Source organism: Colius striatus, chromosome 1 (genome assembly GCF_028858725.1).
Source record: "Colius striatus isolate bColStr4 chromosome 1, bColStr4.1.hap1, whole genome shotgun sequence".
Classification (NCBI taxonomy): domain Eukaryota; kingdom Metazoa; phylum Chordata; class Aves; order Coliiformes; family Coliidae; genus Colius; species Colius striatus.
Genome location: NC_084759.1, coordinates 151,677,402 through 151,697,324, shown reverse-complemented (window position 1 = coordinate 151,697,324; position 19,923 = coordinate 151,677,402).

Sequence of the window (19,923 nt, the reverse complement as noted above, 5' to 3'; positions counted from 1 at the left end):
TCCAACAAGCTTCATCACGTCCTGGGAGGTGAGAGGTGACTTGTGGTCTCTCCTATGTTTGCCTACAGGCCCCTGTCCTTTCCTGCACAGGCCAGGATTGGTTGTCACTCATGGCTGTTTCACTGGGGCATGGAGAAGAAAAACTGCTACACAGTTGGCTTTGATTCAGGTGAGCTGTGTTTCTGTGGTTGCTCTCAGTTGGCTTGATGTGTGATGATTGGTACGTCCCACACTGGCTCCTGCGGCTCCAGATGAGCCGGGAGCAGTTCAGTGACGAGTGGCCAGCGTCCCTGGGGGGCTGGAGCTCGAGGATGTGGGTGGGAGGAGAGGGCAGAGGGAAACAACTGCAACAGCTCATCTGTTTATTTGTCGAGAAGGAGGACAATTGCTTTCTAAAAGCACTTGCAAAGATCTGATTTTTCTAAAGCTTCCCTACCAATCAGTGTTGTAACATGTCCTGGTGCTTGGGAGGTGAAGCCAGACAACTCCAGCCTCGCCTGTGGGTTAAGGGACACACTATAATTTGTTATTTCTGAAGCATTTCTAAATGTCAAACCTGAATCCGGGAGCTTCCAGCGACTCACGCTGGCCTGCCCTATTGCAAACCTCATTGGGATGAACTGTCTGCTGCCCTGGATGCTCTTTGTTCACCCTGGGCTCGCACAGGGCCTTCAGCAGCAGCCCAGACCTGTGAGCCTTGGGCACTGCTCCTCTTCCTTCTGCTTGACTAATGGAGACAGCTCCACAAACCCAAGTCCTTATCCACGGCGCCAGCCTGAGCATGCTGCAGCCAGCTGTAAGGATGAGGAAACCCTGACACAGGCTGCCGAGGGAGGATGTGGAGTCTCCTGCTCTGGAGGTTTCCAAAGCCACTTGGACATGTTCCTGTGTGATCTGATTGAGGTGAACCTGCTTTAGATTGGACTGGATCATCTCTAGAGGTCCCTTCTAACCCTGACCATTCTATGATTCGATATCTTCTCAGGGCTCCTGGTTTGTGTGAGCCCTGTAACCAGGGAAGCAAAGAGGGTACCGGAGCCAAAACCAGAGGATTGTTGTTTCTGAGAAGAGACAGTTTTCTTCTGTGGGTGGAGCAGGGAGCGTTTTGTTCCTGAGGTGCAGCGGCCACCAGCCCACGACCAGACTTCAGGAGCGATCCCTCTCGTTTGGAAAAGCCCAGTGGCGTTGGGCACCGCTGCCAGGAGGGGATGCAGAGCGCCGGCGGCAGCAGCAGCTGGCCCACTTTGGGGAAACTTTCTTGCCTTTTTAAGGACATGCTGAGTGCTGTGCTCTAACTTTAGCACAAAGGTATGGTTGGCTTGGCTTCTTTTATTAATGGATGAGTATAAATATATCTGCTCTCCGCTGCCTGTCTTGTTCTTCCACGTGTAAACACTGAGCTGTGTCCCAGCTCCTTTTGATGATATATTCCTCATCTTTTGAATCACAAATCACCTTTTTGTCTGTCAGGAGGAAAAACGTCAAAACCCGAAGTCACTTTGTTGGGTTTTTTTTGTTACAGCACCGGCGCTCTCCAGCTGAACTCTGCTCAGAAATCACCGATTTCACGGAGCTCTGCAACAACAGCAGATCCGGCGTGTTTACAGGCTCGCTGAAGCAGCCCCCGCGCTCCCGCGGAGCCCTCCTGCTGCAGGGCGATGCGGTCCTCCCTTCTCTTTGCCAGGATGTCTCCCGTCCTGCCCAGCGGGAGGCTGGGAAACCTTGTTTTGCCTTTGAAACGCCAGGGCTTTTCTCTTGTTTGTTTTTTTCTTCAGCCAGCGCACCCTTCTCCTGCCGCTGCCTCCGCTATGACAGAGATGGCTGCTGCTGCTGCTGCTGCTGCTGCTGCTGCTGCTGCTGCTGCTGCTGCTGCTGCTGCTGCTGCTGGCCGAGCGCGGCTCATGTGGGCACGATGCCCCCAGCTATCCCCACGCTCTCGGGGGCAACTCTTCCCCCAGCAAAGGAGATTCAGGTCTCCCCCCTCCCTGAGTGTGCGAGGATGGAGAGGACTTTCTGCTGCCTGCTCCCCTGTCCTGCTCAGCCTCAGGGCTTAAGGGGTGAGAAAGGACAAGGGAAAACCAGTGGTGTCCCGTGCAAAGCTATGCACAAGTGGGAAGAAGCTTCTCACCCAAGTGAAAAGTTTAAGGGAAAATTAAAAGTGCAGGGTTGGGGAAAAGCTGGTGGCCACTGAGCTTGCACATTTGCCTTGCAGGCTGAGGGCTGAGCTGGCTGCAGGGCTGTGACCCAGTGATAGCACTCCCCATGGACAGGGGATAGGGTTTGTGATGCAGCAGTGGATCACACAGAATGATCAGAGTTGGAAGGGGACCGCTAGAGATCATCCAGTCCAACCCCCTGCTAAAGCAGATTCCCCTCCATCAGGTCACACAGGAAGGCATCCAGGTGGGTTTGGAAACCACCAGAGCAGGAGACTCCACACCCTCCCTGGGCAGCCTGTGCCAGGGCTCCTTCACCTGAACAAAGAAGTTTTTCCTGTGTTTAAGTTGAATTTTTTGTGTTCCAGCTTGTGTCCATTACCCCTTGTCCTGTCACTGGATACTACAGAAAAAAGTGTCACCCGATTTTCCTCATACTCACCCTTTAGGTATTTTTAAGTGTTGATGAGGTCGCCCCTCAGCCTTCTCTTCTCCTGGCTAAACGGCTCCCACTTCCCGCAGCCTTTCCTCTTAAGAAAGATGCTCCAGTCCCCTGATCATCTTGGTAGCCCTCCACTAGACTCTCTCCAGCAGTTTCCTGCCCATGTGTTTAAATGTTTCTTGTTGTGGGAAGAAAAAGGATCTGGAGCATTTGAGCTGTGGTTGAGGGCAAGCAGCAGGCCTTTCCTGGTTTGGGAAAAGGCAGCCAACCCCCTTCCCTATCCAGAGGGAAATAAACCCACTTGCAGAAAAATAAATGCATACTCTGTAGCCTTGCCTGTCTTTGGTGTGCTCTCATCCTGCTTGCAAGTCCCTGTGAGCTGTTTTTCCCTAAACCTCTCCACTAGAAATGAAACACCTTGACAGAAGTGGTGGAGTCCTGTGAGGAACACTGTGGCTAAGCACCCTCCCCTCTACTGGCACTGGGGACGAACCTCATGTGGCCATGTACATAGCCAAGAGCCAGGTTGTCCCTGCGAGGCAAAAGTTTAGACTCAGGTCTCCTTGGGAAAATGTGAGATACTTGATTTTCCAGTGCCCTTGCGTGGCTTTGCATCCCCTTCTGGGGACCCTCACAGATGAGAGGCCCCAGAGGCACAGAGGAGTGTCCTCACAGGCACTGCCAAGGCTGAGATCCCAGCAAGCCTGGACGGGCAGAAAGCAGGTCTTGAGAAACAGCCAAATCCTGGTTCAGTACCTCCCTGAAGTGAACCCTGGAGGTTTTGCTCACCAAGTGCATCCACCCCATTCCCTCCCTGCAACTATGCAGGTCTCCAGGTGCCACATGTTTCTAGCACCAAGTCTGAGCATCTGTGCCCAAAATACAATGACAGTTGCCAAAAGGAGAGAAGATGTAATGGGTGAATCTCCTCTCCTGCTGTGCAAATGGACAGGTCCCGAGCTCTGAGCTCTGCCACTCTGCCCCAGCTGCCTGGCTCTTTGGTAGGTAGGTAGGTAGGTGGCTGCTTGGAGAGCGCCGCAGAGCAGGAGTTATGTTTTCCAAACCCTTCGCTTCTGCCCTCTGGCAGCCATGCAATCCCCACGGGACCAAGTCCTAACATGCCCAGAGCCAAGTTTCATGCCCAGAAATAATTCTGGCTTTTAAAGACTGCCACTTCATCACCCAAGTCAGAGAAACCATGTGCTACAAGTCTGCCCAAAGGAATGACCCACGGGGAGGACAGGGCTTGAGCAGAGAGGATGATCCGAGGCAGCAAAAGCAGAAAGGCAGGTTTGGAGTGGTATTTTTAGTAACCTGCTCACGTGGATGAAATTAAAAGGAGAACTCAGGACCAATAAAACCAGGTCTAGTCTCCCTCTCAAGACACAGACTATCCCTTCTCAACTTGCTCTGCAGGCAGGTTGCCAGGATGTGGCTGCAGGACTCAGCATTGCCCTGAACACCCAGAGCTGTGTCTTACCCACCAGGACAGTCAGTCAGGGCCTTGACATTTCTGGAATTCCTCTACACAGAACAGTAACTATTCCCCTTCATTTTATAATTTAGGCTTTTTAACACTATTTGTCTTTTGCTAGTGTTTCTGCAAACAGTCTGGAGAGGCCACAGAGCTTGGAGTTACCAGCCCTCACCTCCCCAAACCATGAGTCTGTCACATCCCAGAGATCTGCTGTCTCTCTGTGTGCAGGGAGGCCATTTCCAGAGCCAGAGCTGTGATGAAAGGAGAAGTTTCATCCCAAATCTGAGGCACAAGAGAGCAGGAATGGCCCTGATTGCCTTGGTTACAGCTGAGGGGAGGAAGTCGGAGGCTGGTGTGGAAGGACTGATGGGGCTGTGTCCTCTGGGTGGAATATTGCCTGCTCTGGCCCTCTCAGTGCTTCCTGCCCATCACTTCCATTTGAAAAATGGGGCTAGAACCTCGAAGTTGGCATCATTAATATTTGTGCTCTAGAAAACAGTTCTGCAAGGAGCCATTTAAATTCATGTTTTTCTGCCCTGGTGAGGCCTCATCTGGAGTCCTGTGTCCAGTTCTGGGCTCCCCAGCTCCCTGGAGAACAGACTAAACAGGCTGCCCAGGGAGAGTGTGGAGTCTCCTGCTCTGGAGACTTTAAACCTGCCTGGATGCCTTCCTGTGTGGCCTGATGGAGGGGAACCTGCTTTAGCAGGGGCTTGTAGCGGATGATCTCTAGAGATCCCTTCTAACCCCTGCCATTCTGTGATTCTATGTGATTCTGTTTTCCTTGCCATCTCTGCAATATTGCACATCCCTGATATCAAAACATGTGGGTGGTTAGATGTCAGGATGACCCCGTGGAGATGCTGTGTTGCTTAGTTAATGTCTTTCCTGTGATGTGGCCACAGCAACTCAGTGGTATCCTATGATCTGCTCACTTATATTTTCCCATCCCAGAGCTACTTCTTTTAGGGTTTTCCTTCTGTCTCTAACCCCATAACTGCACTTCTGGCTTGCCACATATGGATTATGGGTAGCAAGGTGAGCCTGCAAAGCTCTCTCTCAAATGTCTCTTTTTCTCTAGACTGCAGCATGTTTTGCTTGTAGCTGTGTTTCCCACGTGGTGTCACACACATCCTCGATCACATCCCTTCGCTCCCGCAGGGACCCTGCACAGACTCTGTCCACCCAGAGGTGATTTTCTTCCCCTATGTGGGTATGTGTGGCCCTAGAGCTCTGTTTCCCAGCTCCTCTCACCAATGCTGGGGGCAGTGCCTCCACCCCCATCTGCTGCAAGTTCAGTGCTGCTTCAGGAGCACCAGGGTTTGAGCCAAAGCTTTTGGAGTGGGTAGACCTCCAGGGATGTTGTGTGGGCTCGGAGCTGGAGCTGCTAATGAGGTGCTGCTGCTCCTGCACCATTCTGCTCCTCAGCATCTCTGGGATGTGAATGCTTGGACATGAGCTCCTCAGTGTTTAAGGGTAAAAAAGTTATTTTCCCCACACTGCTTGGCTCTCACCTGACATTGGGACGTCACAATAATTTAGATGTGGCAAAGGTACCAAGAGTCATTTTGGATACCTCCCAGCATGCCAAGAGTTGGCTGTCAGGTCACCTGCATGAGGGAAAATGAACTCCTGTTAGGTTTTCAGGAAAGGCTGGGACCCAGTCTGGGATCCCAAACCTGGGCAAGGGGAAGCTGCGTTGTTGCTGTGATGTTGTTGATGTGGGTTTATCACTGCAGCACCCACGGAGGTGGGGGATGTGACTCCACTGCTGCCAGGTTCAGCTGCTGTGCATGCCACCCGTGGCATTTTACAGGAGATGTTTGTCTGTGGGGTGATGTTTGTGCTTGAGGGTCATGGCTATTTTTGCTACTAGGCTGTGTATTTTTAAATTGGGTTTGAATGGCATAAAGTGCCCTCAGCGCAGCTCCTTTCAGATCATCTGTCATGTCAGAAAATGGTTTTGAATGTTTGTCTGCTCATTTCAAGCTAAATATTAATTCTATAATTAGATTGGGGCTTTTTCCTTTTTCAAAGGGCTTTTTTTTAAAAAAAAAGGAAATATGAATGAGAAGTCAGCATTAGTCTGGCTAACCATGATGGGAGTGTGTGGCTAGAGAGCAAAACGCTTCTGCAAAGCTGGTGTGGGTGTTTAGCCTTCACAAAATATCCTCCCTCTTCTTTCTTCCCTGGAGTTCATCCCTGTGAAAATCTGCTGTATTAGTTTCTAAGCCAGAACATACTGGGGATGCTGCAAGCTGCATGCATGGAGGAGATCTTATTAACATTTACAAATATCTAAAGGGTGGGTGTCAGGAGGTTGGGACATCCCTTTTTTCTATAGTAGCTGGCAACAGGACAAGGGGTAATGGGATGAAGCTGGAACACAAAAAGTTCCACTTAAACATAAGAAAAAACTATTTCACTGTTGAGGTGAGGGAGCCCTGGCACAGGCTGCCCAGGCACAGGTTGCCCAGAGGGGTTGTGGAGTCTCCTTCCTTGGAGGTCTTCAAGACCCACCTGGACATGTTCCTGTGTGACCTGGTCTAGGTGACCCTGCTTCTGCAGGGGTTTGGGCTAGATGATCTCCAGAGGTCCCTTCCAACCCCTACCCTTCTATGATTCTATGATTCTATGATCTCCAGCCCAACCTCTCCTCACCTGGCCTCAGAGCCTCCTGCCCCACTGGACTCTCGTCCCTGCAGTGCCACCGATGCCCTCGCCCAAGGATCACAGAGTCATTTTGGTTGGTGTGGTAGTTTGAGCCTGGCTGGATGCCAGGTGCCCACCACACCGCTTTACCCCCCACCTCCCGAGAAGCAAGCCAGGGAAGGGGAGAAAATAAGATGGGAATCTCGTGGGTTGAGATAAAAGCAGTTTAATAAGTAAATAAGCAGCAAAGCCGCGCGCGCGGGAAGCAAAGCAGAAGCAGATAAGCTGTTACTCTCTACTTCCCATCAGCAGCGATGTCCGGCCACCTCCCGAGAAGCAGGGCTTCAGTACGCGTAGCGGTTGCTTTGGGAAGGCCAGAAATGAATCTCGCCTCCCCTTCCTGCTCCTTTCCCCCAGTTTATATTCCTGAGCTGACGTCATATGGTATGGAATATCTCCTTGGTCAGCCTGGGTCAGCTGTCCTGGCCATAGTCCCTCCCAAGATCATGCCCACTCACAGCTATTGGTGAAGGTGGGGGAAGGAATGCTGGAGGGACAGCCCCGATGTTGTGCAAGCGGTAGTCATAATATTGATATCAACAGTAAGCACAGCACTGCAGGAGCTGCTGTGGAAAATCACTACCGTCCCAGACCCACTACAGTTGGAAAAGATCTTTAAGGTCATCAAGTCCAACCACTCACCTCACACTGCAAAACACATCACTGAACCATGTCCCTCATCTCCAGGGATGGGGACTTCACCACCTCTCTTGGCAGCCTGTGCCAGTGTCTGAAAACCCTATCAGTGAAAAAGTTCTCCCTAATCTCCAATCTAAACTTCCCCTGATGCAACTTGAGCCCATTTCTTCTTGTCCTGTCATTCATTACTGGGGAAAAGAGATTGACCCCCACCTCACTACAGCCTCCTGTCAGGTAGCGAGTGTGCAGAGCCTGGATGCCCTGACATCACTGCGGTGTGACCCCTGTGTGCTGTGGCAGTGCTGTGGCAGTGCTGGAGGCATCTCTGTGGCACAGCGCCCCAGCCCATGGCACGGCCCACTTGTGCTGCATGGGTGTGAAAAATGACAGAGATCTGGGGCAAACATGGTTTAATGTTTTCCTGCTGTAAGAACACTGGATGTCATGCTCTTGTAATTAGCAGCAGAGACTTGTATTTTCCTTGTTCTGTGTAAATGAGACACACATCCACTATTTATTTTGTAGATGACCTGTCTCACCCCTGTCAAGAGGTGACCCTTCTCTTTCTACTTCACCTTCTCACCCCTGCTGGCTTTTAGTTATGCTATTTTCTGTCAACGTGCCTAAAGTCATGTTAAAACATCCCACCTGCAGTAGTTAGCCCTGTTCGCTAAGAGGCTGCTTACACTGTTGTCTTACTGTATCTGCTCAGGTTACCCTGTACAAGCAGGTGATGCTGAAAGAGATGCTCTGACCAATGCAGGAGCTGCACTTAGGCATCTCTCCTCCCTCGGCAACTCTATAGATTTGCAATTCCCCCTGTCCCTCTCAAAGTGTAGCATCTTTCACAACGGTGTGGATGCCCTGCTGATGTATCCTCTGGCTTTGCACATGGTAGAGCTCTCCTTGCCTGCTTGCCCAATGCCCCCAGCTGGGCTATGGATCACGCTCACTGCTGGGATCAGCTATTTGGCCAGTGCTCAGACTTAGGAGCTCATATGTTTATATGTCAATGCTTCTTTCCAGGGCAGTTTTGTATGCAGTGCCTGAAAGGTTACTAAAAGCAGGTGCAACATGCTTCAGAGGAAGCACCCATAGCCTTGTTCCTCAGGCTGGAAATCCCCCTCCCCAGAGGGCTGGAGATGTTTGACATCACCTCTTTGCCAGCAGCTCCCTTGCTTTGTTTCTTTCCCCTTGAGGGCTAGTTTTTCTCCTACACACTTGCTGAACCGGCACTGACTGCAGCTGCCACCATGCCACAGCCAGCTGGGCACAAGCAAGGCTTGCTCTGGCACTCGGAGGCTACCAGTGACCAGAGGGTGGTTAAGGTGCTGGGGTCTCCTTTGGATACATACCTCTAATCTTTGAGGTTAGGAAACTGCCCCAGGAATGTTACGAGCTTCATTATGTTTTCTGCAAGATCACTATCTCAAATCATTGACATGTACCTTGGAAGCTCTCAGACCTGGTGTCTTTAAGGATGCTGTTTGTGGGGCTGGTGAGGCGTTCCCCCAGGGAAAATGCCTTCGGTGCTTGTGCTGCACTAGCCCCAAGGAGCACCTCCAACCCCAGGGGCTGTGGAGTGCAGAGAGTCTCACCAAAACCCTGGTGGGGCAGAGGAGGGAAGAGCAATATCAGCTGAGGCTGGCACGGAGCCCTGGCTGCTCAGGGTGGAGGATTTGCCCTGGGAATGTCTGCAGAGTGCAGGGTGTATGGACCACGGCAAGGGAGAGGCGCATGAACCCGCACATGGTCCAGGCCTTCTCCATGTGTGGATGTGAGGATGGCTGGAAGGAGGTAGGGAGGAGATCAGCAGATGCCAGAGCAGCTTATGGTGCTTCCAACCTCCACTGCCTTGTGCAGGCTAAGCTGAGGCTGGACATATCTCTGGGGTGGGGTTGGCTGGAGGAAAGTCACTGTTTTGAGGGGCTGATGCTTCACCTTTGTTCTGGTTTAGCAAGGAGCAGCTTTTGGCTTAGTAACAGGGGGAGCAGGTTGCAGTGAAGACCCGGTAAAGGGTTTGCGGACCCTCCCCCGGCTCCTGGGTTCAGACCCACCTCCGGCCCGGCTGGGCCAATCTGGCGCCTCTGCCATCACTATTTAGGGGACGGGAATTTGAAATGCGAGGCAGGAGGTGTATGAGTGATACAAGATGGAGGCGACCACGCGGACCCTTCAGCCAGAGAAGGAGGAGCAGTAGACCGGAGACCCTTCTGCAAGCCGTGGCGAGAATGCAAGCTGTGCCCCTGAAACCTGTGGAGATCCGTGGCAGGACTGAGAGCCACCAGCAGCTCCATGTGAGTGAGCCCGGACGGGCGGGGGACTGTGTGGGGAGACGGCCATGGCCCAGGCCGTGCTGGAGAGCCTGCACGCCGCAGAGCAGCCCCACACGAGAGGCAGAGAGGAGCTGCAGCCTTTGGAATGGGTGCGCGTCGGAGCAGCCCGTGCAGGGCTGCCGTGTGTGTGAGGTACCCCACGGACTTGCAGGGAGGACTGGTGTGGAGTTCACCCGTCCTGAGGAGGGACAAACGGCAGAAGCTATTGGGAGCAGACTGACTGAGACCTCCACTGCCTGCCCCCCTGAACTGTTCAGGGAGGACAGGGTAAAAACCCCGGGATCAGGGCTCTGAGCCCAGGAAGAGGGGAGGTGTGGCAAGAAGGTGTTCTTAAAAAGGCTGGTTGGACTCTTCATTGATGTATTACTCTGTGTTGTTTCGTTTTGGTTATATTCTGGGTTTTTGGGGGTATGTTTTAGTTGATGTTGCATTAAATGTTGGTTTTTGGGTTTTTTTTTCCTGTTTTCTTCCCCAAACCGAGTGGCCTGGTCTGTTTTGTCCTGAACCTTAAGCGGCAATTAAGCCCTCCCTGCCCTTGAGCAATTCTCAGCCACTTGGGTACTCGAGGCAATCGTGGTCTTTGTTCCCTGATGGGCCTAAACCACGACAACCTTGTTCTCCAACTCTTCATTTATTTGCAGCTCCAGATGTGGCCAGAAGGATCAAGAAAAAAAAATCAAAAGGGCAAGGTAAGGAAAATATGTGATTAACAAATGCAGAGGAGAGACGGAAAATTATCTGTCTTGCTAATTCTGCAAGAAATGAGGCTTGAAAATGATCATAAACATGGATATTTGACCAAGGTAGCCTTTGGGGGAAAAAGAAAGTCTGATGGGGAGAAATTTGCAAGAAATATTGCTCCAGCTGCTGGGGGGTAGGGGGCAGCTCTGGAAGGGGACCACTTGCTGCTCTCCTTTCCTTTGGGTATAGCTGGTGCTGTACTCATTTGTTTATGGACCACACGTGAAGTCAATAAAAACTCCACCAACCCTAAGCCTTACAGATAGCTTCCAGGACATCTGAGTTCCCACATCAACTTGATGGTTTTCTTTTGTTTTTCCTGGAAAATCATCTGTGGCACGAGAAACATCATGTTAGTCATCTCATGACCTGGAGTCTTGCTCGCACCCTCTTTGGATGTGGTTGTGTACACAGGCCTTGACCCACAAGGAAAAATATGAGGAAATTTCCTTGGCCATTCACAGAATCACAGAATCATAGAATGGTAGGGGTTGGAAGGGACCTTTAGAGGTCATCTAGTCCAACCCCCCTGCTAAAGCAGGTCTTTTGGGTCTCTCGATTTCAGCTCCCCCAGTCCATCCCATCCTGTGTCATTTCCACATCGCTGCTTTCTTCTGGGGCTTCTTCACAGTGCAGGAACTCAAGGACCTCTAGGCTCTTGTTGCTGGTAGCCATCATCGTTTTTTGGAAAATGGATCGAAAATCCCATGCCCCAGTGGAGTCTGGTTTAGTCCTGGGGTGTCGAGGCTGAGCACAGAGCCCAGCAGGAACGGCCAGTATTTAGTCTAACGGGGCTCCCCAGAGGAGCCAACGTGGGCTGCCACCTCCGAGTGATGGGTTAGGCAAAGGAGAGGTAAAGAACACCAAATGCTGGTCACCTGGAGAAGAGGAAGAGGGAACATAATGTGGAAAGGGAGAAGGAGAAGGAAACAATTCTGTTGAGGGACGTGAAGCACAGGGAAGGGCTCTCTTATATTTGCCAGGCAGCAAAGTGCCTCTCGCACAGAATCACAGCCGAGACTGGCACCAACTCTCCCTCTTGTGGACATTCCCCTGTTTTCTGTGTAGTGCCTGGTAGCTGCTGGTGCTGCCCTAAGCCTCTGATGGTTTTATTGTGAGCTGCAATGGGGCGGTTGGGGGTGTGGTGGTCCATAATGGCTCCTGTATTATGTATCCCTGTGAATTAGGCCAAGAGAGTGGGCTGATATGCAGAGCAGGCACCTGGAATGCAACTGGCATCGGGCTCATCAGCCAGTACCTGAAAGAATGACAGAGTCACAGGATGGCAGGGGTTGGAAGGGACCTCTAGACAGTCCAACCCACCTGCTAAAGCAGGTTCACCTTGATCAGGTCACATAGGAACGCATCCAGGTGAGTTTTGAAAGCCTTCAGAGAAGGACTCGCTACATCCTCCCTGGGCAGCCCAAGAAGGACCCGCAGTCCTGAAAAGGGAGCAGATATTGAATGTTACTTCCAGTGCTCATTCCACACAGGTCAGACTGACCAGGACTTCATTTTTCTGCTCTCTTCTCATGTTGGTCAAGTCAGACTTTTCTTTTTATTCTCAAAAAAAACCCTTCAACCCCAAACTTGCCCATTAAAAACATCACCTGAATTTCCACCTGAACTCTCCCCCTAACCTCAAAGACTCTCTCTTAGCCTGGATTGCTCTCAATGGGTGAGATATTTGCAACACCTGGTTGGGGTTTTCTTTTCCACCCCCACTAAAGCTCTACCTGCTTTTCTGATCTATCTGCAGCCCCATTCCTTGTGAGGTTTTGATCTGTGGTCCCAGTGTTGTCACTTGCCTGGTTTTGTTTTTAGTGATTTGAATCTTCTCTGCCCCAATAAACAGATGAGGCTGGGTCTGCCCTGCTGCAGGGCCCAGTGCATCTCAGCTCTGTGAGCTGTAGGTCTGCAAGAACAGCAGATGAACGCTGGCCTTTTGCTCAGAAGGGTAAGGAATCCAGTGTAACTCGGCCCGTGCTGTAAAACTGGTGAGTAGACAGAACATTGACAGCGAGACCAAGAGAAAGAGTATGTATTAATTTAGAGCAGAGAGCCACCAAATGTGGTGAGATCTCTGCTGCAGGTGATTGGAGGGGGAAGGAAATCAAAGGGCCACAGGCTGAGTTAAGCGATTTGCAAGCAGATGCTGCCACAGAACAGCTGGATCCGACCAGCCGAGCCACCAGCACCGGAGCGATGAGCGGAAAGTGGGAAGATCAAAAAGTAAAACCACTGCGTTGGGGGAACTTGTGATTGAAAAGGTGCCAGAGGTGGGAGCCCTTTGTGGTACAGAGATCTTCCAGGGTAATGGAGCTTCATTTTTATTGGGTTGGATTTTGGGGTTTTTGGTTTGTTTTTTTTTGCCTGGGCATGCCTTGAGCAGTTTGTGACTGGTTAGAAAGCAAATAGCAGAATTTTGTCTCTGTTGACTGCTTGATCTGTTGCAGAGTCACCAAGTCAACAGGTTGGTTTTAGTAGTTGGACCTAGCAGGGCTGCATCTGTGTCTGAAAGATGTTTTGGGGAGCATGTATAAGAGGATTAAGAAATTATAAACTCATGCAGAATTGTGCCTAAGGCTGTTAAACACAAGCATGCAAATATAACCTTGAGGAGACCTTTAGCCTCATTTTGCTATGATGGAGTAGGACTGCTCCTGCTTCTTACACTTTTCCTGGGTATCTACCTCTAGTGTTGTTGAGGGGAGAGGCCAGATGACCTTCTAGCTGTCCATGGACCCTGTCTCTGTAAGATGCTTATAGCTAAGCTTTCCAAAGCACAGAAATCCATACATACACAGCCCTAGACTCCCCACATATGCAACCCTAGACCTCAAACAGCTGACAGGACTAGCCAGGCTGAACATTTGGCAAGGATGCTGCGTTATACTTGTACCACTACCAAAGCAACCCAAAGACCATGATTCTCAGCACAGGTGAGACCTTCCAGTACTTGTCTTTTCAGGCCACTATTTTGCAGCTAGTGTCAAGCCTCACCACTGTGGTTGTCTTGCCAGCAGGAGCCTAAAGGGGACAAAGTCAAGAGACCTGATTTCAAGTGCAGCAAAGAAGCAGGAGATTGCAAGAATGACAGGAACGGGAAAGAGATGCAGAAGAGAGATCCCATCCCAAATTCAGCAGTTAAATTCTCTGCTCAGTCAGCGAGACCTCCAGCATTGTGTTTAGGGTGCCCACTGCCACCCAGCGTTGATCTACTTGAAGAAAACATTTGTTTTATGCCAAGTGTTCTTTGCAGAGGACTTGGTTTCGCTGCAGGCATTCTGCACAAGGCCAATGGCGTGCAGAAAGCACTGCTGGGTCAGGGGCTGCTTGAATTGCTGCTGCTGCTTCTCAGAAGAGAAAAAGGCCTCGTTGTCCCTCTCCTCCCTTAGGGAGCACTTGGCATTGGAACGCTAATGCAAAATGAGACCGTGAACTTTGAAACAGGCCATCTGCAGCTGGAAGCAAGAACCTGTTGGAGCTCATTAAAAGGCAAGTGTAAACATCAATACAAACGAAGGGTAGATCTCAGCTACCCCACGGGCTCTTGTCTCTCAGAAGCTTCGAGCTTTGTGGATGAGAGGTTGTTTTGCAGGCAAAGGGAATAAGAAATAGTATCTGTTTAAAACTTAGGCAAAGGGAAGCCCTAATTTGTGTGTGCTGCACCATCGGTTAGATAATGCTGCCAAGGGTTTTGGAGGATGGTTTGGTGGGTGCTTCTTTCACAAGCAATGCCTACCTAAGTAGCTCTGCCTCCCCCTTTCCCCTTGCCAGAGTGTGTCACTCTGTCTGGGTGACAAACCGGACCACAGAACTGACCTGGCATCGAAATAAACCCACCAAAAGATAAACACAGTTACTTGAAACTCAGACCACTTGCCTGATCCAGTTCATTTCAAAGCCTTAGAAAGAGCTGCACAAGTATCATGGGGTGAGGGGAGGCTCTGCTGACATTGCCTCCAAATCCAATTTAAAACCATGCACACCCTCATATTAAGTGCTGGTACTTTGAAGGCCATTTGCCTGCCCATTGGGGCTGGGCAAAGAAATTTGCAGCTGTATCATCCAATTTTCCTGTGCAGCGATGGATCCTCCCACCTCTTTCTGGGAGCCTGAGAGCCCACAGCTGAGCATTGTGGCCTGGTTAATTCCTCTGCCTCGAGGAGCAGCTCAGACAGGAAGAAGTTTTCATTGCTGGGAGGGGTTTTCCAGCAGCCAGGTACTGCCAGCTCCCTGAAGACTCTCGCCACCTGTGTCCCAAGCTGTATCAGGCTGCAGAACGGCTGCTTGGGTGTGTGATGGCTCAGCTTTATCACCTCTGATGCTGCTTTTGTTCTGTTCTTGGCCATGCTGCAGCTGCTGCTGCCTTTGCAGGCACCTGAATGTCACTCCAGCAGCACTCAGTCATGCCTTCAGCTCTTTTAGGGCAAGACACCTCTCAAGGTGCCCCTTGCACCCATGTTCTGAAGGGACCAGGAGGAGGAGGATGTGGATCCTCTCTGGCATATGGCATGGCCTGGGAACAGCCAGTATTGCCAGTTGCCAGCATCTCTGCTGCATTGCCAGTTGCCAGCATCTCTGCTGCAGTTTCCTACACGTAGCTCTGAGCTACAGAGTTCAGGGTGTCCGGCAAACACACAATACAGACGCTGAGCACTTAACTTGTTTCTTTCCCTGTACGAGTTTTTGTGGGCTTTGCCTTTCATGGTTGCCCTTCAGCAGGCTCTAGTTACAGTATTCTGTTGGTGGTGAGGGATGAAGGAGGAATTCCCCTCTTGCTTTATTATTTCAGTATGCAGCACACGAATCCCTGTGTGCCATTACAGTGTTACAAAGTTTAATCCACCTGAAGGGAGTGCTGTATGCCACAGCTCCTTCATGTCTTCCCACTGACCCCTAGAGACCTCCATGGTCTCGCTGCTATAATCTGTGCTCTTACCTCCAAAAAGCATAATTTCCTTCCTTTGCTCCTAGGATGGATAAGGCTTTAAAATCTGCTTGTTGTTTTCTAATCGTACTCCTCCTTCCTTTTACTGCATTCACAGTTTCCCACAGAAATCCTCAATCCTTTTGTACCCATGTTTCCCAGCCCTTCAGAGGTTTGCATCCCAAGAGAGAGCTTATGCAGTCTCAAAGACAGCCTCAGCTTCTGTTTTGAAGCCAAATATTCCAGTCCTGAACTGCCTGCTGCTTTCTTGCTGGTTCTCCCACTGAATTCTCAGGCCTGCAGTAAGTGTCCTGCTTAGCTCAGATAAATGTTTTCTGCAGGTGCTGTGCAGTGTCACCTACACTGTGAGATGCCTTGGTGATGGCACAGGAGCTGTAGGTATGCCTGCGTTATCCTGCACACCTTCTGGAAAAAGAAAATGACTGAGACATACAGTTGCCTCTCTGATAGTCACCAAAGGCTAGATTCATTCAGCACTGAAGGTAAAGCTACCTCTGACTTTATGGTACAGGACAGGATCCCTGAAAGAATCCATGCGGAGATCCTGACAAGTGCATAGCACAGCTCTGCAAACTCACAGCCCAAATTGTGTCCTGATGATGAAATCTCCTCTTCCTAAGCCACCCTTTTCCTTTTAAGCAAGCGGCTCAGGCCACCTCTCAGCTGCTGAAATCCATCAGTGTGCAGGAGCTGTGCCTGGAGGCACTGCTAAGAATAGTGTTTCATAGCGAGGGGAAGAGAGGAGTGAGCCTGGAAGGGATCTGACCACTGCCACCACCACTTAGACTCCACTTCACTCTGAAATCAACGGCACAGCTGCTAAAACCCCAACGCTCTTGCCTTGCTAGGGCTACATGATCCCGTTACACTTGCCCTTCCCTCTCCTACTCCCGCTGCTGGGAGCACAGGGTCTGACCTCTCTGTCTGCACGGACTGAGCTGCAGGCTCCTGGAGCAGAGCACAAACACGTCCTCTCTCACAGGCAGCCATGTGCCAGCAAAACATCACAGAAACCACAGCTGTGTGGCACAGCCTTGTCCCTTATGCAATAGGTAATGATGGAAGTTTGTCTTATACAACCTTCCTGGCTTCTTCAGAGCACCAGCCTCTCCCCTGGCCCCATACACCCCAGGGGAACGGCAGAGCTGGGACTCCCGGCCCCAGCACCCTCAGGGTTTGGTTTTTAAAATCATATTGTAGGGGAAAAGGCTCATTGGGAAGAAAAAATTATTTGGCTCAAAAAAAAAAAAATCTGTTTGTTCCTCTGAGCTGTTTTGCTGTGTAAGCACACATGGGGCTTTACCTTGCTCCTTGAGGAACACAGACTGGGTTTTGGAGCGTATCTCTCTCTCTTCCTTGCTGGAAAGGTTATTTCACAAACTAAAAAAAGAGCCCCATAAATCTGTGATTTCTGCTAGTGCCTCTCTCCTGGCTACACGTTTCCCTACTTGCAGCAGGTCTGGCTGCAGAGAAGACAGGGCCAGAAATCATTGGAGGTTTGTTATATTACCTGCCAAGGCAATGTAGGGGACTGCTGGGCTCCCTGATGTTCACTTTGCAGGCTGGGGTTGGATTTCTCACTTCACTACAGCTATACTCATACAACAGCCAGAGATAAAAAACTGAATGTGGCCAAACAGCCTTGGAATTGGTCCTTCCCTGGAGCTGCTGCTGTGTGATTCCTACCGTGTCCCCCAGGTCTGACAGGGTGGCTGTGCCCCATATTAATAACCACCAAACAGCTGGTGTTTCTAAAACCATACCCGAAGGCCAGTTCTTGCTCTTCCACTGTTGTGTCTGTGGTCTCAAACAAGTCGTATAACTTCTCCGATCTCTCATAAATGGGGAAAACAAATGACTTTCCCATTTGCAGGATCTTGGCACTGGCTGAATTCATTAATGCCTGTCAAAAGGCTTGCTATCCCTTGAGGCGGGAGCAAGGCAGAGGTGAAATTGCATCCACTGTTTTGCCAGAATGGGCTCTTCCTCTGCCTGCTGGGCCTGTTAAGATGGGGGGAACTTTCCTAAGCATCTTTTGGCAACATTTTTGTGTAGAAACAAGCCCCACAAAGCCCCTAGGACAGCCTTCCATGGGCTCTTCTTCTGCCCTCTTTGGTGGCCAGGGCTGGGGGAAAAGCCCCTCGGCTCGGTCAAGGCCCTGCCACTCTGACATGTGCCCTTTCTGAGGAAAACGGGCCCTCTCTACACCTCTCTACCCCTCCTCCTTGCTGGAAACTTTATTTCACAAGCTTACTTCAAATAAAAACTGTAAATCGGTGGTTTCCACCAGTGCTTCTGTCTCGGATGCACACTTCCCTACTTGCAGCAGGTGTGGCTGCAGAGAGGACAGGGCCAGAAATCACTGGGGATTTCCACAATGAGCCCCTCACAAAAGTCCTGCCATCTGCCACCCAGCCTCGGCCAAGGCCCTGCGGTGCCGCCGGCGCTGGGATGCTGCAGCCCTGGGGTCGCTCTCCTGCCTCCCACATTGGATGGTGACGCGTCGGCCGCCTCGCAGAGCCTCCAAATGTCAGATAGGACGTGACCTCCAGTCCCCGTGGCTTTGTCGCCCGTGGCCACTAGATGGTAGCAAGCCCTGGCCGACGGAGCCGGGCCGCTGCTGCAGGGAGAGCCCCAGGCGGGTACCAGCGCCCGGTGGGCTCGGACCACCCTTGAGGGGCTTTGCAACCCTCAGCACGCCAGCGAGCCACCCCAAATCGTCGCCAAAAAACATTAGCCATGCGTATAAGCTTTTAGTATCTCTGTAGGCTGTTTATTTAAGCTTTAGGGAGAAGGGTTTGTGGTTTCATTCCGTTACTACTTCACTTGTAAAAAAGGCAATAAGGAATCCCGTGCTCTTTTTATAAAGCCTCCTGACCACTCAACATTAATGTCCATACCAGGGCTGTTGGCTTCACAGCCCTGGGGAAAGCTACAGAGAGCAGAGATTCGACCAACTTCAAGTGAAGTTATTGTGGCAACGTGATAGTTTCAGCCTGGGGAATATGACAGAGCGTGGTGCACAAGCAACAGCCTCTCATGTACCAGGAGCACATTTCTGTCGTGTCTGAAACCCATGTAAAACAGTAAGGTCAGTATTCAGGATCCTACCCAAGGCCGAGCCTGGGATGGTGCAAATGCTTGTTTGCTGCTGTAAGTGCTTGGGGAGGGAGGCTGCAGGTACGTGATCTCTCCCATCTCAGCCCTGGGCTGTGGAGAACAACAGCAGGAAGGAGCTGGAAGGTTCCTAAGCTGTCTCCCGTCAGTTTGACCTAGTTTGGGTAATCAAGAGTGGCCTGGTGTCTGCACAGGATGAAAATCAGGTTGAAATCTCAGCCTTGAAGCGTTTAGGATGTGGGTATTTTTGACATGAAACAAATTGATGCATAGAGGAGAGAGAAGGGGAGGAGTGCAGGGTCACAGGTTGACTTGGCTGACATGTAATGGCCAAAATTATCTGTAGGCTTGGATACCACCTGATACCTCCACTCTTCTTACCCACACTATTCCCTTTAAACCTGTATGTTTCTGAGGAGTGTGAGGCCCTGTGCTTCCATTCTCTTTCACTGACTCTGGTGTGTGAGCACTTCTCTCTCCTTGCAAGGGCAGAGCAGGGAGGCTGTTCCTGGGCTGCAGGGGCTGGGATGGGTGAAGAGGCAGCGATGCACCTCAGGTCCTGCAGCACCATGGAAGGGACCGTGGTATTATGTGCTCCACTCCTGAGCCCTGAGGTGGCTGTCTTCGGCCCTCAGCTGACATTTCTCACCTGCCAAGGCCTATAGTGTGTGGCCCAGAGTTTGAAGGCTTCATGGCAGCAGCACGTAGCTGGGCTTTGTTATCAGGCTGTGCTCTGACTGCAGTCACCCTCCTGAGAGGGAATAGTCACGTCACTGGTGTGCCAGGCTGTCATCAGTCCTGACACGACTGGAGGAGAAAGGCTGGGAGGTGTCCCAAGGCATACCCATGTTGTTTGTCAGGATATTTGGCTTGACAGAGGTAGCTGGAGACGTGAACCACTGTTTGGGTGCATGTTGAGTGAAGCCCTGCTGTGACCTTGTGCCTCTGGCCTGCTGCTAATTCCCGTCCTGCTCAGCTGTAGGTCTGTTGGCTCCAACACCCATGCTCAGCCAGCAGCTAATCCCGGGCACTCTCTGGAGCAGCAGGCAGAAGGACCCAAACAGCTCCCATATAGTTTTTGACCCTTTCCTCCATCCTGCAGAGCCTGTGGGGATGGCTGGGCCACTTTGAATATGGTTAGCTCTTAAGGACATGCCTCTCCTAACATGTGCTCTTCTCTATTACTAAATGGTGAATGTCACTCCAGGGGAAAAGAAGAGCCGGGTCAGCGGTGGAAAGACCTTTGGAGCAATGGAGCCAATGCTACCAGCTGTCCCAGCTTTTTCTCCTGCCTGCCCTTGGAAGTTCAGGAGAGAGGGAGGTGGGGTGGCCTTGCCAATGACAGTGTTCTT